This window comes from Ranitomeya variabilis, chromosome 1 (genome assembly GCF_051348905.1).
Source record: "Ranitomeya variabilis isolate aRanVar5 chromosome 1, aRanVar5.hap1, whole genome shotgun sequence".
NCBI classification, from domain to species: domain Eukaryota; kingdom Metazoa; phylum Chordata; class Amphibia; order Anura; family Dendrobatidae; genus Ranitomeya; species Ranitomeya variabilis.
In genome coordinates this window covers 1,003,428,305-1,003,443,493 of record NC_135232.1, presented here as the reverse complement: position 1 = coordinate 1,003,443,493, position 15,189 = coordinate 1,003,428,305, and the positions used below count along the sequence as shown (strand labels likewise).

Below are 15,189 nucleotides of genomic sequence, written 5' to 3'. Positions count from 1 at the left end.
GAGTTAATGAAATCCGTTTGACAAAGTAAAATGCACATTATCATAAAAAAATTCACCACGATATAAACTGTGCAAAAATATTTCAGTTTTTGCGTAAAAAAAAAAAAAAAAAAAAAAGAGGGTGTGTTTTCCAAATGTAGGGGGTATAGCTCAGTGGTAGAGCATTTGACTGCAGATCAAGAGGTCCTTGGTTCAACTCCGAGTGCCCCCTCCAGATAATTTTTCAACAGATTAAACATGCTTTTTTACCTATATGTTCATGGAAATTTTAGAACTATATGAAGTTGAATTCATGTTTATGTACTTTCTTAATGTAAATACTATTTCAGAAATGTAGCAAAAAGTTCATGTTGATGTGCCTTCTTAACATGAAAACAATTTAAAAATGTTGGAAAATGCTTGAGAAATTTTGTCTGAAAAGAAATCGACAAAAGATACATATGGCACATTGGAAGACTCTAATCCCCAGAAATGACTTGTAAAATAAAAATACCTTAGTGTTTCTTTGTACTTTTTGAATTAATGAAATCTGTTTAGCAAAGTAAAATGCACATTATCATAAAAAAAGTCACCACGATATAAACTGCGCAAAAATATTTCAGTTTTTACGTAAAAAAAAAAAAAGAGGGTGTGTTTTCCAAATGTAGGGGGTATAGCTCAGTGGTAGAGCATTTGACTGCAGATCAAGAGGTCCTTGGTTCAACTCCGAGTGCCCCCTCCAGATACTTTTTCAACAGATTAAACATGCTTTTTTACCTATATGTTCATGGAAATTTTAGAACCATATGAAGTTGAATTCATGTTTATGTACTTTCTTAATGTGAATACTATTTCAGAAATGTAGCAAAAAGTTCATGTTGATGTGCCTTCTTAATATGAAAACAATTTAAAAATGTTGGAAAATGCTTGAGAAATTTTGTCTGAAAAGAAATCGACAAAAGATACATATGGCACATTGGAAGACTCTAATCCCCAGAAATAAGTTGTAAAATAAAAGTACCTTAGTGTTTCTTTGTACTTTTTGAATTAATGAAATCTGTTTAGCAAAGTAAAATGCACATTATCATAAAAAAAGTCACCATGATATAAACTGCGCAAAAATATTTCAGTTTTTACGTAAAAAAAAAAAAAAAAGAGTGTGTGTTTTCCAAATGTAGGGGGTATATCTCAGTGGTAGAGCATTTGACTGCAGATCAAGAGGTCCTTGGTTCAACTCCGAGTGCCCCCTCCAGATACTTTTTCAACAGATTAAACATGCTTTTTTACCTATATGTTCATGGAAATTTTAGAACCATATGAAGTTGAATTCATTTTTATGTACTCTCTTAATGTGAATACTATTTCAGAAATGTAGCAAAAAGTTCATGTTGATGTGCCTTCTTAATATGAAAACAATTAAAAAATGTTGGAAAATGCTTGAGAAATTTTGTCTGAAAAGAAATCGACAAAAGATACATATGGCACATTGGAAGACTCTAATCCCCAGAAATGAGTTGTAAAATAAAAATACCTTAGTGTTTCTTTGTACTTTTTGAGTTAATGAAATCTGTTTAGCAAAGTAAAATGCACATTATCATAAAAAAAGTCACCACGATATAAACTGTGCAAAAATATTTCAGTTTTTACGTTAAAAAAAAAAAAAAAAAAAAAAAGAGGGAGCGTTTTCCAAATGTAGGGGGTATAGCTCAGTGGTAGAGCATTTGACTCCAGATCAAGAGGTCCTTGGTTCAACTCCGAGTGCCCCCTCCAGATACTTTTTCAACAGATTAAACATGCTTTTTTACCTATATGTTCATGGAAATTTTAGAACCATATGAAGTTGAATTCATGTTTATGTACTTTCTTAATGTGAATACTATTTCAGAAATGTAGCAAAAAGTTCATGTTGATGTGCCTTCTTAATATGAAAACAATTTAAAAATGTTGGAAAATGCTTGAGAAATTTTGTCTGAAAAGAAATCGACAAAAGATACATACGGCACATTGGAAGACTCTAATCCCCAGAAATGAGTTGTAAAATAAAAGTACCTTAGTGTTTCTTTGTACTTTTTGAATTAATGAAATCTGTTTAGCAAAGTAAAATGCACATTATCATAAAAAAAGTCACCATGATATAAACTGCGCAAAAATATTTCAGTTTTTACGTAAAAAAAAAAAAAAGAGTGTGTGTTTTCCAAATGTAGGGGGTATATCTCAGTGGTAGAGCATTTGACTGCAGATCAAGAGGTCCTTGGTTCATCTCCGAGTGCCCCCTCCAGATAATTTTTCAACAGATTAAACATGCTTTTTTACCTATATGTTCATGGAAATTTTAGAACTATATGAAGTTGAATTCATGTTTATGTACTTTCTTAATGTAAATACTATTTCAGAAATGTAGCAAAAAGTTCATGTTGATGTGCCTTCTTAATATGAAAACAATTTAAAAATGTTGGAAAATGCTTGAGAAATTTTGTCTGAAAAGAAATCGACAAAAGATACATATGGCACATTGGAAGACTCTAATCCCCAGAAATGACTTGTAAAATAAAAATACCTTAGTGTTTCTTTGTACTTTTTGAATTAATGAAATCTGTTTAGCAAAGTAAAATGCACATCATCGTAAAAAAAGTCACCACGATATAAAACTGTGCAAAAATATTTCAGGTTTTATGTAAAAAAAAAAAAAAAAAAAAAAAAAGAAAAAAAGGAGGATGTGCTTTCCAAATGTAGGGGGTATAGCTCGGTGCTTGAGCATTTGACTGCATATCAAGAGGTCCTTGGTTCAACTCCGAGTGCCCCCTCCAGATACTTTTTCAACAGATTAAACATGCTTTTTTACCTATATGTTCATGGAAATTTTAGAACCATATGAAGTTGAATTCATTTTTATGTACTCTCTTAATGTGAATACTATTTCAGAAATGTAGCAAAAAGTTCATGTTGATGTGCCTTCTTAATATGAAAACAATTTAAAAATGTTGGAAAATGCTTGAGAAATTTTGTCTGAAAAGAAATCGACAAAAGATACATATGGCACAGTGGAAGACTCTAATCCCCAGAAATGAGTTGTAAAATAAAAATACCTTGGTGTTTCTTTGCACTTTTTGAGTTAATGAAATCTGTTTAGCAAAGTAAAATGCACATTATCATAAAAAAAGTCACCACGATATAAACTGTGCAAAAATATTTCAGTTTTTACGTTAAAAAAAAAAAAAAAAAAAAAGAGGGTGTGTTTTCCAAATGTAGGGGGCATAGCTCAGTGGTAGAGCATTGAACTGCAGATCAAGAGGTCCTTGGTTCAACTCCGAGTGCCCCCTCCAGATAATTTTTCAACAGATTAAACATGCTTTTTTACCTATATGTTCATGGAAATTTTAGAACTATATGAAGTTGAATTCATGTTTATGTACTTTCTTAATGTAAATACTATTTCAGAAATGTAGCAAAAAGTTCATGTTGATGTGCCTTCTTAATGTGAAAACAATTTAAAAATGTTGGAAAATGCTTGAGAAATTTTGTCTGAAAAGAAATCGACAAAAGATACATATGGCACATTGGAAGACTCTAATCCCCAGAAATGACTTGTAAAATAAAAATACCTTAGTGTTTCTTTGTACTTTTTGAATTAATGAAATCTGTTTAGCAAAGTAAAATGCACATCATCGTAAAAAAAAGTCACCATGATATAAAACTGTGCAAAAATATTTCAGGTTTTACGTAAAAAAAAAAAAAAGAGGGAGTGTTTTCCAAATGTAGGGGTTATAGCTCAGTGGTAGAGCATTTGACTGCAGATCAAGAGGTCCTTGGTTCAACTCCGAGTGCCCCCTCCAGATACTTTTTCAACAGATTAAACATGCTTTTTTACCTATATGTTCATGGAAATTTTAGAACCATATGAAGTTGAATTCATTTTTATGTACTTTCTTAATGTGAATACTATTTCAGAAATGTAGCAAAAAGTTCATGTTGATGTGCCTTCTTAATATGAAAACAATTTAAAAATGTTGGAAAATGCTTGAGAAATTTTGTCTGAAAAGAAATCGACAAAAGATACATATGGCACATTGGAAGACTCTAATCCCCAGAAATGAGTTGTAAAATAAAAATACCTTAGTGTTTCTTTGCACTTTTTGAGTTAATGAAATCCGTTTGACAAAGTAAAATGCACATTATCATTAAAAAATTCACCACGATATAAACTGTGCAAAAATATTTCAGTTTTTACGTAAAAAAAAAAAAAAAAAAAGAGGGTGTGTTTTCCAAATGTAGGGGGTATAGCTCAGTGGTAGAGCATTTGACTGCAGATCAAGAGGTCCTTGGTTCAACTCCGAGTGCCCCCTCCAGATAATTTTTCAACAGATTAAACATGCTTTTTTACCTATATGTTCACGGAAATTTTAGAACTATATGAAGTTGAATTCATGTTTATGTACTTTCTTAATGTAAATACTATTTCAGAAATGTAGCAAAAAGTTCATGTTGATGTGCCTTCTTAACATGAAAACAATTTAAAAATGTTGGAAAATGCTTGAGAAATTTTGTCTGAAAAGAAATCGACAAAAGATACATATGGCACATTGGAAGACTCTAATCCCCAGAAATAAGTTGTAAAATAAAAGTACCTTAGTGTTTCTTTGTACTTTTTGAATTACCGTATTTTCCGGCGTATAAGACGACTGGGCGTATAAGACGACCCCCCAACTTTACCAGTTAAAATATAAAATCTTCTTAAAAGTCGGGGGTCTTCTTATACACCCTATGTCGTCTTATAGGGCCGGTGAATATGTGCCTTTTGGGGGGGGGGAGTGATCCTGATGCCGAGGGGGCGTCTCACAGGAAAGTGAGTATCCCCCATTACCTTATCGTAGCGGTGCAGCGTGGGGGTCTCAGTGCTGGGAGTGGCGGCGGCGGCTGCTGTGCTCTGGTGCGGCGGCTGCTGTGTTCTGGTGCGGCGGCTCCTCTTCTGTGTGGGGCCTCTGTGCTGTGAGGTGGCGGTGGCGGCGGCATATCTTTATCCAGTTGGGGCTCCTCCGGCATCTCCTTAGCCCTGGAGGCCCCGCCGCAACTCCATCGGTGCAATGCAGCGGCCATTTTCCCGGAGGCAGCTCAATAGGTGCGATGCGGTGGCCTCCGGGAAAATGGCCGCTGCTCAGATTCAGATCTCGTCCCGAAATCTCGGGACACGAGATCTGAATCTGAGCAGCGGCCATTTTCCCGGAGGCCACCACATTGCACCGATGGAGTTGCGGCGGGGCCTCCAGGGCTAAGGAGATGCCGGAGGAGCCCCAACTGGATAAAGATACGCCGCTGCCGCCGCCACCTCACAGCACAGAGGCCCCACACAGAAGAGGAGCCGCCGCACCAGAACACAGCAGCCGCCGCCGCTCCCAGCACTGACACCCCCACGCTGCACCGCTAGGATAAGGTAATGGGGATTACTCACTTTCCTGTGAGACGCCCCCTCGTCATCAGGATCACTCCCCCTCCCCACCCACCATATACACCGGCGTACACGACGATTCCCGGCGTATAAGACGACCCCCGACTTTTAAGAAGATTTTCGGGGGTTAAAAAGTCGTCTTATACGCCGGAAAATACGGTAATGAAATCTGTTTAGCAAAGTAAAATGCACATTATCATAAAAAAAGTCACCATGATATAAACTGCGCAAAAATATTTCAGTTTTTACGTAAAAAAAAAAAAAAAAAGAGTGTGTGTTTTCCAAATGTAGGGGGTATATCTCAGTGGTAGAGCATTTGACTGCAGATCAAGAGGTCCTTGGTTCAACTCCGAGTGCCCCCTCCAGATACTTTTTCAACAGATTAAACATGCTTTTTTACCTATATGTTCATGGAAATTTTAGAACCATATGAAGTTGAATTCATTTTTATGTACTCTCTTAATGTGAATACTATTTCAGAAATGTAGCAAAAAGTTCATGTTGATGTGCCTTCTTAATATGAAAACAATTAAAAAATGTTGGAAAATGCTTGAGAAATTTTGTCTGAAAAGAAATCGACAAAAGATACATATGGCACATTGGAAGACTCTAATCCCCAGAAATGAGTTGTAAAATAAAAATACCTTAGTGTTTCTTTGTACTTTTTGAGTTAATGAAATCTGTTTAGCAAAGTAAAATGCACATTATCATAAAAAAAGTCACCACGATATAAACTGTGCAAAAATATTTCAGTTTTTACGTTAAAAAAAAAAAAAAAAAAAAAAGAGGGTGTGTTTTCCAAATGTAGGGGGTATAGCTCAGTGGTAGAGCATTTGACTGCAGATCAAGAGGTCCTTGGTTCAACTCCGAGTGCCCCCTCCAGATACTTTTTCAACAGATTAAACATGCTTTTTTACCTATATGTTCATGGAAATTTTAGAACCATATGAAGTTGAATTCATGTTTATGTACTTTCTTAATGTGAATACTATTTCAGAAATGTAGCAAAAAGTTCATGTTGATGTGCCTTCTTAATATGAAAACAATTTAAAAATGTTGGAAAATGCTTGAGAAATTTTGTCTGAAAAGAAATCGACAAAAGATACATACGGCACATTGGAAGACTCTAATCCCCAGAAATGAGTTGTAAAATAAAAGTACCTTAGTGTTTCTTTGTACTTTTTGAATTAATGAAATCTGTTTAGCAAAGTAAAATGCACATTATCATAAAAAAAGTCACCATGATATAAACTGCGCAAAAATATTTCAGTTTTTACGTAAAAAAAAAAAAAAAAAGGAGTGTGTGTTTTCCAAATGTAGGGGGTATAGCTCAGTGGTAGAGCATTTGACTGCAGATCAAGAGGTCCTTGGTTCAACTCCGAGTGCCCCCTCCAGATACTTTTTCAACAGATTAAACATGCTTTTTTACCTATATGTTCATGGAAATTTTAGAACCATATGAAGTTGAATTCATTTTTATGTACTCTCTTAATGTGAATACTATTTCAGAAATGTAGCAAAAAGTTCATGTTGATGTGCCTTCTTAATATGAAAACAATTTAAAAATGTTGGAAAATGCTTGAGAAATTTTGTCTGAAAAGAAATCGACAAAAGATACATATGGCACAGTGGAAGACTCTAATCCCCAGAAATGAGTTGTAAAATAAAAATACCTTGGTGTTTCTTTGCACTTTTTGAGTTAATGAAATCTGTTTAGCAAAGTAAAATGCACATTATCATAAAAAAAGTCACCACGATATAAACTGTGCAAAAATATTTCAGTTTTTACGTTAAAAAAAAAAAAAAAAAAGAGGGTGTGTTTTCCAAATGTAGGGGGCATAGCTCAGTGGTAGAGCATTGAACTGCAGATCAAGAGGTCCTTGGTTCAACTCCGAGTGCCCCCTCCAGATAATTTTCCAACAGATTAAACATGCTTTTTTACCTATATGTTCATGGAAATTTTAGAACTATATGAAGTTGAATTCATGTTTATGTACTTTCTTAATGTAAATACTATTTCAGAAATGTAGCAAAAAGTTCATGTTGATGTGCCTTCTTAATATGAAAACAATTTAAAAATGTTGGAAAATGCTTGAGAAATTTTGTCTGAAAAGAAATCGACAAAAGATACATATGGCACATTGGAAGACTCTAATCCCCAGAAATGACTTGTAAAATAAAAATACCTTAGTGTTTCTTTGTACTTTTTGAATTAATGAAATCTGTTTAGCAAAGTAAAATGCACATCATCGTAAAAAAAAGTCACCATGATATAAAACTGTGCAAAAATATTTCAGGTTTTACGTAAAAAAAAAAAAAAGAGGGAGTGTTTTCCAAATGTAGGGGGTATAGCTCAGTGGTAGAGCATTTGACTGCAGATCAAGAGGTCCTTGGTTCAACTCCGAGTGCCCCCTCCAGATACTTTTTCAACAGATTAAACATGCTTTTTTACCTATATGTTCATGGAAATTTTAGAACCATATGAAGTTGAATTCATTTTTATGTACTTTCTTAATGTGAATACTATTTCAGAAATGTAGCAAAAAGTTCATGTTGATGTGCCTTCTTAATATGAAAACAATTTAAAAATGTTGGAAAATGCTTGAGAAATTTTGTCTGAAAAGAAATCGACAAAAGATACATATGGCACATTGGAAGACTCTAATCCCCAGAAATGAGTTGTAAAATAAAAGTACCTTAGTGTTTCATTGCACTTTTTAAGTTAATGAAATCCGTTTGACAAAGTAAAATGCACATTATCATAAAAAAATTCACCACGATATAAACTGTGCAAAAATATTTCAGTTTTTACGTAAAAAAAAAAAAAAAAAAAAAAAAAGAGGGTGTGTTTTCCAAATGTAGGGGGTATAGCTCAGTGGTAGAGCATTTGACTGCAGATCAAGAGGTCCTTGGTTCAACTCCGAGTGCCCCCTCCAGATAATTTTTCAACAGATTAAACATGCTTTTTTACCTATATGTTCATGGAAATTTTAGAACTATATGAAGTTGAATTCATGTTTATGTACTTTCTTAATGTAAATACTATTTCAGAAATGTAGCAAAAAGTTCATGTTGATGTGCCTTCTTAACATGAAAACAATTTAAAAATGTTGGAAAATGCTTGAGAAATTTTGTCTGAAAAGAAATCGACAAAAGATACATATGGCACATTGGAAGACTCTAATCCCCAGAAATGACTTGCAAAATAAAAATACCTTAGTGTTTCTTTGTACTTTTTGAATTAATGAAATCTGTTTAGCAAAGTAAAATGCACATTATCATAAAAAAAGTCACCACGATATAAACTGCGCAAAAATATTTCAGTTTTTACGTAAAAAAAAAAAAGAGGGTGTGTTTTCCAAATGTAGGGGGTATAGCTCAGTGGTAGAGCATTTGACTGCAGATCAAGAGGTCCTTGGTTCAACTCCGAGTGCCCCCTCCAGATACTTTTTCAACAGATTAAACATGCTTTTTTACCTATATGTTCATGGAAATTTTAGAACCATATGAAGTTGAATTCATGTTTATGTACTTTCTTAATGTGAATACTATTTCAGAAATGTAGCAAAAAGTTCATGTTGATGTGCCTTCTTAATATGAAAACAATTTAAAAATGTTGGAAAATGCTTGAGAAATTTTGTCTGAAAAGAAATCGACAAAAGATACATATGGCACATTGGAAGACTCTAATCCCCAGAAATAAGTTGTAAAATAAAAATACCTTAGTGTTTCTTTGTACTTTTTGAATTAATGAAATCTGTTTAGCAAAGTAAAATGCACATTATCATAAAAAAAGTCACCATGATATAAACTGCGCAAAAATATTTCAGTTTTACGTAAATAAAAAAAAAAAAAAGGAGTGTGTGTTTTCCAAATGTAGGGGGTATATCTCAGTGGTAGAGCATTTGACTGCAGATCAAGAGGTCCTTGGTTCAACTCCGAGTGCCCCCTCCAGATACTTTTTCAACAGATTAAACATGCTTTTTTATCTATATGTTCATGGAAATTTTAGAACCATATGAAGTTGAATTCATTTTTATGTACTCTCTTAATGTGAATACTATTTCAGAAATGTAGCAAAAAGTTCATGTTGATGTGCCTTCTTAATATGAAAACAATTAAAAAATGTTGGAAAATGCTTGAGAAATTTTGTCTGAAAAGAAATCGACAAAAGATACATATGGCACATTGGAAGACTCTAATCCCCAGAAATGACTTGTAAAATAAAAATACCTTAGTGTTTCTTTGTACTTTTTGAATTAATGAAATCTGTTTAGCAAAGTAAAATGCACATCATCGTAAAAAAAAGTCACCATGATATAAAACTGTGCAAAAATATTTCAGGTTTTACGTAAAAAAAAAAAAAAGAGGGAGTGTTTTCCAAATGTAGGGGGTATAGCTCAGTGGTAGAGCATTTGACTGCAGATCAAGAGGTCCTTGGTTCAACTCCGAGTGCCCCCTCCAGATACTGTTTCAACAGATTAAACATGCTTTTTTACCTATATGTTCATGGAAATTTTAGAACCATATGAAGTTGAATTCATTTTTATGTACTTTCTTAATGTGAATACTATTTCAGAAATGTAGCAAAAAGTTCATGTTGATGTGCCTTCTTAATATGAAAACAATTTAAAAATGTTGGAAAATGCTTGAGAAATTTTGTCTGAAAAGAAACCGACAAAAGATACATATGGCACATTGGAAGACTCTAATCCCCAGAAATGAGTTGTAAAATAAAAATACCTTAGTGTTTCATTGCACTTTTTGAGTTAATGAAATCCGTTTGACAAAGTAAAATGCACATTATCATAAAAAAATTCACCACGATATAAACTGTGCAAAAATATTTCAGTTTTTACGTAAAAAAAAAAAAAAAAAAAAAAAGAGGGTGTGTTTTCCAAATGTAGGGGGTATAGCTCAGTGGTAGAGCATTTGACTGCAGATCAAGAGGTCCTTGGTTCAACTCCGAGTGCCCCCTCCAGATAATTTTTCAACAGATTAAACATGCTTTTTTACCTATATGTTCATGGAAATTTTAGAACTATATGAAGTTGAATTCATGTTTATGTACTTTCTTAATGTAAATACTATTTCAGAAATGTAGCAAAAAGTTCATGTTGATGTGCCTTCTTAACATGAAAACAATTTAAAAATGTTGGAAAATGCTTGAGAAATTTTGTCTGAAAAGAAATCGACAAAAGATACATATGGCACATTGGAAGACTCTAATCCCCAGAAATGACTTGTAAAATAAAAATACCTTAGTATTTCTTTGTACTTTTTGAATTAATGAAATCTGTTTAGCAAAGTAAAATGCACATTATCATAAAAAAAGTCACCACGATATAAACTGCGCAAAAATATTTCAGTTTTTACGTAAAAAAAAAAAAGAGGGTGTGTTTTCCAAATGTAGGGGGTATAGCTCAGTGGTAGAGCATTTGACTGCAGATCAAGAGGTCCTTGGTTCAACTCCGAGTGCCCCCTCCAGATACTTTTTCAACAGATTAAACATGCTTTTTTACCTATATGTTCATGGAAATTTTAGAACCATATGAAGTTGAATTCATGTTTATGTACTTTCTTAATGTGAATACTATTTCAGAAATGTAGCAAAAAGTTCATGTTGATGTGCCTTCTTAATATGAAAACAATTTAAAAATGTTGGAAAATGCTTGAGAAATTTTGTCTGAAAAGAAATCGACAAAAGATACATATGGCACATTGGAAGACTCTAATCCCCAGAAATAAGTTGTAAAATAAAAGTACCTTAGTGTTTCTTTGTACTTTTTGAATTAATGAAATCTGTTTAGCAAAGTAAAATGCACATTATCATAAAAAAAGTCACCATGATATAAACTGCGCAAAAATATTTCAGTTTTTACGTTAAAAAAAAAAAAAAGAGGGTGTGTTTTCCAAATGTAGGGGGTATAGCTCAGTGGTAGAGCATTTGACTGCAGATCAAGAGGTCCTTGGTTCAACTCCGAGTGCCCCCTCCAGATAATTTTTCAACAGATTAAACATGCTTTTTTACCTATATGTTCATGGAAATTTTAGAACTATATGAAGTTGAATTCATGTTTATGTACTTTCTTAATGTAAATACTATTTCAGAAATGTAGCAAAAAGTTCATGTTGATGTGCCTTCTTAACATGAAAACAATTTAAAAATGTTGGAAAATGCTTGAGAAATTTTGTCTGAAAAGAAATCGACAAAAGATACATATGGCACATTGGAAGACTCTAATCCCCAGAAATGACTTGTAAAATAAAAATACCTTAGTGTTTCTTTGTACTTTTTGAATTAATGAAATCTGTTTAGCAAAGTAAAATGCACATTATCATAAAAAAAGTCACCACGATATAAACTGCGCAAAAATATTTCAGTTTTTACGTAAAAAAAAAAAAGAGGGTGTGTTTTCCAAATGTAGGGGGTATAGCTCAGTGGTAGAGCATTTGACTGCAGATCAAGAGGTCCTTGGTTCAACTCCGAGTGCCCCCTCCAGATACTTTTTCAACAGATTAAACATGCTTTTTTACCTATATGTTCATGGAAATTTTAGAACCATATGAAGTTGAATTCATGTTTATGTACTTTCTTAATGTGAATACTATTTCAGAAATGTAGCAAAAAGTTCATGTTGATGTGCCTTCTTAATATGAAAACAATTTAAAAATGTTGGAAAATGCTTGAGAAATTTTGTCTGAAAAGAAATCGACAAAAGATACATATGGCACATTGGAAGACTCTAATCCCCAGAAATAAGTTGTAAAATAAAAGTACCTTAGTGTTTCTTTGTACTTTTTGAATTAATGAAATCTGTTTAGCAAAGTAAAATGCACATTATCATAAAAAAAGTCACCATGATATAAACTGCGCAAAAATATTTCAGTTTTTACGTTAAAAAAAAAAAAAAAAAAAAGAGTGTGTGTTTTCCAAATGTAGGGGGTATATCTCAGTGGTAGAGCATTTGACTGCAGATCAAGAGGTCCTTGGTTCAACTCCGAGTGCCCCCTCCAGATACTTTTTCAACAGATTAAACATGCTTTTTTACCTACATGTTCATGGAAATTTTAGAACCATATGAAGTTGAATTCATTTTTATGTACTCTCTTAATGTGAATACTATTTCAGAAATGTAGCAAAAAGTTCATGTTGATGTGCCTTCTTAATATGAAAACAATTAAAAAATGTTGGAAAATGCTTGAGAAATTTTGTCTGAAAAGAAATCGACAAAAGATACATATGGCACATTGGAAGACTCTAATCCCTAGAAATGAGTTGTAAAATAAAAATACCTTAGTGTTTCTTTGTACTTTTTGAGTTAATGAAATCTGTTTAGCAAAGTAAAATGCACATTATCATAAAAAAAGTCACCACGATATAAACTGTGCAAAAATATTTCAGTTTTTACGTAAAAAAAAAAAAAAAAAAAAAAAGGAGTGTGTGTTTTCCAAATGTAGGGGGTATATCTCAGTGGTAGAGCATTTGACTGCAGATCAAGAGGTCCTTGGTTCAACTCCGAGTGCCCCCTCCAGATACTTTTTCAACAGATTAAACATGCTTTTTTACCTATATGTTCATGGAAATTTTAGAACCATATGAAGTTGAATTCATTTTTATGTACTCTCTTAATGTGAATACTATTTCAGAAATGTAGCAAAAAGTTCATGTTGATGTGCCTTCTTAATATGAAAACAATTAAAAAATGTTGGAAAATGCTTGAGAAATTTTGTCTGAAAAGAAATCGACAAAAGATACATATGGCACATTGGAAGACTCTAATCCCCAGAAATGAGTTGTAAAATAAAAGTACCTTAGTGTTTCTTTGTACTTTTTGAATGAATGAAATCTGTTTAGCAAAGTAAAATGCACATTATCATAAAAAAAGTCACCATGATATAAACTGCGCAAAAATATTTCAGTTTTTACGTTAAAAAAAAAAAGAGGGTGTGTTTTCCAAATGTAGGGGGTATAGCTCAGTGGTAGAGCATTTGACTGCAGATCAAGAGGTCCTTGGTTCAACTCCGAGTGCCCCCTCCAGATACTTTTTCAACAGATTAAACATGCTTTTTTACCTATATGTTCATGGAAATTTTAGAACCATATGAAGTTGAATTCATGTTTATGTACTTTCTTAATGTGAATACTATTTCAGAAATGTAGCAAAAAGTTCATGTTGATGTGCCTTCTTAATATGAAAACAATTTAAAAATGTTGGAAAATGCTTGAGAAATTTTGTCTGAAAAGAAATCGACAAAAGATACATATGGCACATTGGAAGACTCTAATCCCCAGAAACGAGTTGTAAAATAAAAATACCTTAGTGTTTCTTTGCACTTTTTGAGGTAATGAAATCCGTTTAGCAAAGTAAGATGCACATTATCATAAAAAAATTCACCACGATATAAACTGTGCAAAAATATTTCAGTTTTTACGTAAAAAAAAAAAAAAAAAAGAGGGTGTGTTTTCCAAATGTAGGGGGTATAGCTCAGTGGTAGAGCATTTGACTGCAGATCAAGAGGTCCTTGGTTCAACTCCGAGTGCCCCCTCCAGATAATTTTTCAACAGATTAAACATGCTTTTTTACCTTTATGTTCATGGAAATTTTAGAACTATATGAAGTTGAATTCATGTTTATGTATTTTCTTAATGTAAATACTATTTCAGAAATGTAGCAAAAAGTTCATGTTGATGTGCCTTCTTAATATGAAAACAATTTAAAAATGTTGGAAAATGCTTGAGAAATTTTGTCTGAAAAGAAATCGACAAAAGATACATATGGCACATTGGAAGACTCTAATCCCCAGAAATGACTTGTAAAATAAAAATACCTTAGTGTTTCTTTGTACTTTTTGAATTAATTAAATCTGTTTAGCAAAGTAAAATGCACATCATCGTAAAAAAAAGTCACCACGATATAAAACTGTGCAAAAATATTTCAGGTTTTATGTAAAAAAAAAAAAAAAAAAAAAAAAGGAGGATGTGCTTTCCAAATGTAGGGGGTATAGCTCAGTGGTTGAGCATTTGACTGCAGATCAAGAGGTCCTTGGTTCAACTCCAAGTGCCCCCTCCAGATACTTTTTCAACAGATTAAACATGCTTTTTTACCTATATGTTCATGGAAATTTTAGAACCATATGAAGTTGAATTCATGTTTATGTACTTTCTTAATGTGAATACTATTTCAGAAATGTAGCAAAAAGTTCATGTTGATGTGCCTTCTTAATATGAAAACAATTTAAAAATGTTGGAAAATGCTTGAGAAATTTTGTCTGAAAAGAAATCGACAAAAGATACATATGGCACATTGGAAGACTCTAATCCCCAGAAATGAGTTGTAAAATAAAAATACCTTAGTGTTTCTTTGCACTTTTTGAGGTAATGAAATCCGTTTAGCAAAGTAAAATGCACATCATCGTAAAAAAAAGTCACCACGATATAAAACTGTGCAAAAATATTTCAGGTTTTATGTAAAAAAAAAAAAAAAACAGAGGATGTGCTTTCCAAATGTAGGGGGTATAGCTCAGTGGTAGAGCATTTGACTGCAGATCAAGAGGTCCTTGGTTCAACTCCGAGTGCCCCCTCCAGATACTTTTTCAACAGATTAAACATGCTTTTTTACCTATATGTTCATGGAAATTTTAGAACTATATGAAGTTGAATTCATGTTTATGTACTTTCTTAATGTAAATACTATTTCAGAAATGTAGCAAAAAGTTCATGTTGATGTGCCTTCTTAATATGAAAACAATTTAAAAATGTTGGA

The 15,189-nt window shown here is 32.9% G+C and overlaps 17 non-coding genes across 17 annotated transcripts; all 17 read left to right on the top strand.

The window, feature by feature from the left end:
• Window positions 1–139: 139 nt before the first annotated feature.
• On the top strand, window positions 140–211 carry TRNAC-GCA (transfer RNA cysteine (anticodon GCA)). The gene has a single exon. It is a non-coding gene; the product is annotated as a tRNA-Cys (tRNA).
• A 435-nt stretch (window positions 212–646) lies between these two features.
• Window positions 647–718, top strand: TRNAC-GCA (transfer RNA cysteine (anticodon GCA)). Its single transcript has one exon. It is a non-coding gene; the product is annotated as a tRNA-Cys (tRNA).
• A 956-nt stretch (window positions 719–1,674) lies between these two features.
• TRNAW-CCA (transfer RNA tryptophan (anticodon CCA)) lies at window positions 1,675–1,746 on the top strand. Its single transcript has one exon. It is a non-coding gene; the product is annotated as a tRNA-Trp (tRNA).
• Window positions 1,747–4,250: 2,504 nt separating this feature from the next.
• On the top strand, window positions 4,251–4,322 carry TRNAC-GCA (transfer RNA cysteine (anticodon GCA)). The gene has a single exon. It is a non-coding gene; the product is annotated as a tRNA-Cys (tRNA).
• Window positions 4,323–6,229: 1,907 nt separating this feature from the next.
• Window positions 6,230–6,301, top strand: TRNAC-GCA (transfer RNA cysteine (anticodon GCA)). Its single transcript has one exon. It is a non-coding gene; the product is annotated as a tRNA-Cys (tRNA).
• Window positions 6,302–6,741: 440 nt separating this feature from the next.
• TRNAC-GCA (transfer RNA cysteine (anticodon GCA)) lies at window positions 6,742–6,813 on the top strand. The gene has a single exon. It is a non-coding gene; the product is annotated as a tRNA-Cys (tRNA).
• Window positions 6,814–7,764: 951 nt separating this feature from the next.
• On the top strand, window positions 7,765–7,836 carry TRNAC-GCA (transfer RNA cysteine (anticodon GCA)). The gene has a single exon. It is a non-coding gene; the product is annotated as a tRNA-Cys (tRNA).
• Window positions 7,837–8,283: 447 nt separating this feature from the next.
• Window positions 8,284–8,355, top strand: TRNAC-GCA (transfer RNA cysteine (anticodon GCA)). The gene has a single exon. It is a non-coding gene; the product is annotated as a tRNA-Cys (tRNA).
• A 434-nt stretch (window positions 8,356–8,789) lies between these two features.
• TRNAC-GCA (transfer RNA cysteine (anticodon GCA)) lies at window positions 8,790–8,861 on the top strand. The gene has a single exon. It is a non-coding gene; the product is annotated as a tRNA-Cys (tRNA).
• Window positions 8,862–9,811: 950 nt separating this feature from the next.
• TRNAC-GCA (transfer RNA cysteine (anticodon GCA)) lies at window positions 9,812–9,883 on the top strand. Its single transcript has one exon. It is a non-coding gene; the product is annotated as a tRNA-Cys (tRNA).
• Window positions 9,884–10,328: 445 nt separating this feature from the next.
• Window positions 10,329–10,400, top strand: TRNAC-GCA (transfer RNA cysteine (anticodon GCA)). The gene has a single exon. It is a non-coding gene; the product is annotated as a tRNA-Cys (tRNA).
• A 434-nt stretch (window positions 10,401–10,834) lies between these two features.
• On the top strand, window positions 10,835–10,906 carry TRNAC-GCA (transfer RNA cysteine (anticodon GCA)). Its single transcript has one exon. It is a non-coding gene; the product is annotated as a tRNA-Cys (tRNA).
• Window positions 10,907–11,343: 437 nt separating this feature from the next.
• Window positions 11,344–11,415, top strand: TRNAC-GCA (transfer RNA cysteine (anticodon GCA)). The gene has a single exon. It is a non-coding gene; the product is annotated as a tRNA-Cys (tRNA).
• A 434-nt stretch (window positions 11,416–11,849) lies between these two features.
• On the top strand, window positions 11,850–11,921 carry TRNAC-GCA (transfer RNA cysteine (anticodon GCA)). The gene has a single exon. It is a non-coding gene; the product is annotated as a tRNA-Cys (tRNA).
• Window positions 11,922–13,388: 1,467 nt separating this feature from the next.
• Window positions 13,389–13,460, top strand: TRNAC-GCA (transfer RNA cysteine (anticodon GCA)). Its single transcript has one exon. It is a non-coding gene; the product is annotated as a tRNA-Cys (tRNA).
• A 440-nt stretch (window positions 13,461–13,900) lies between these two features.
• Window positions 13,901–13,972, top strand: TRNAC-GCA (transfer RNA cysteine (anticodon GCA)). The gene has a single exon. It is a non-coding gene; the product is annotated as a tRNA-Cys (tRNA).
• Window positions 13,973–14,935: 963 nt separating this feature from the next.
• TRNAC-GCA (transfer RNA cysteine (anticodon GCA)) lies at window positions 14,936–15,007 on the top strand. The gene has a single exon. It is a non-coding gene; the product is annotated as a tRNA-Cys (tRNA).
• Window positions 15,008–15,189: the final 182 nt, after the last annotated feature.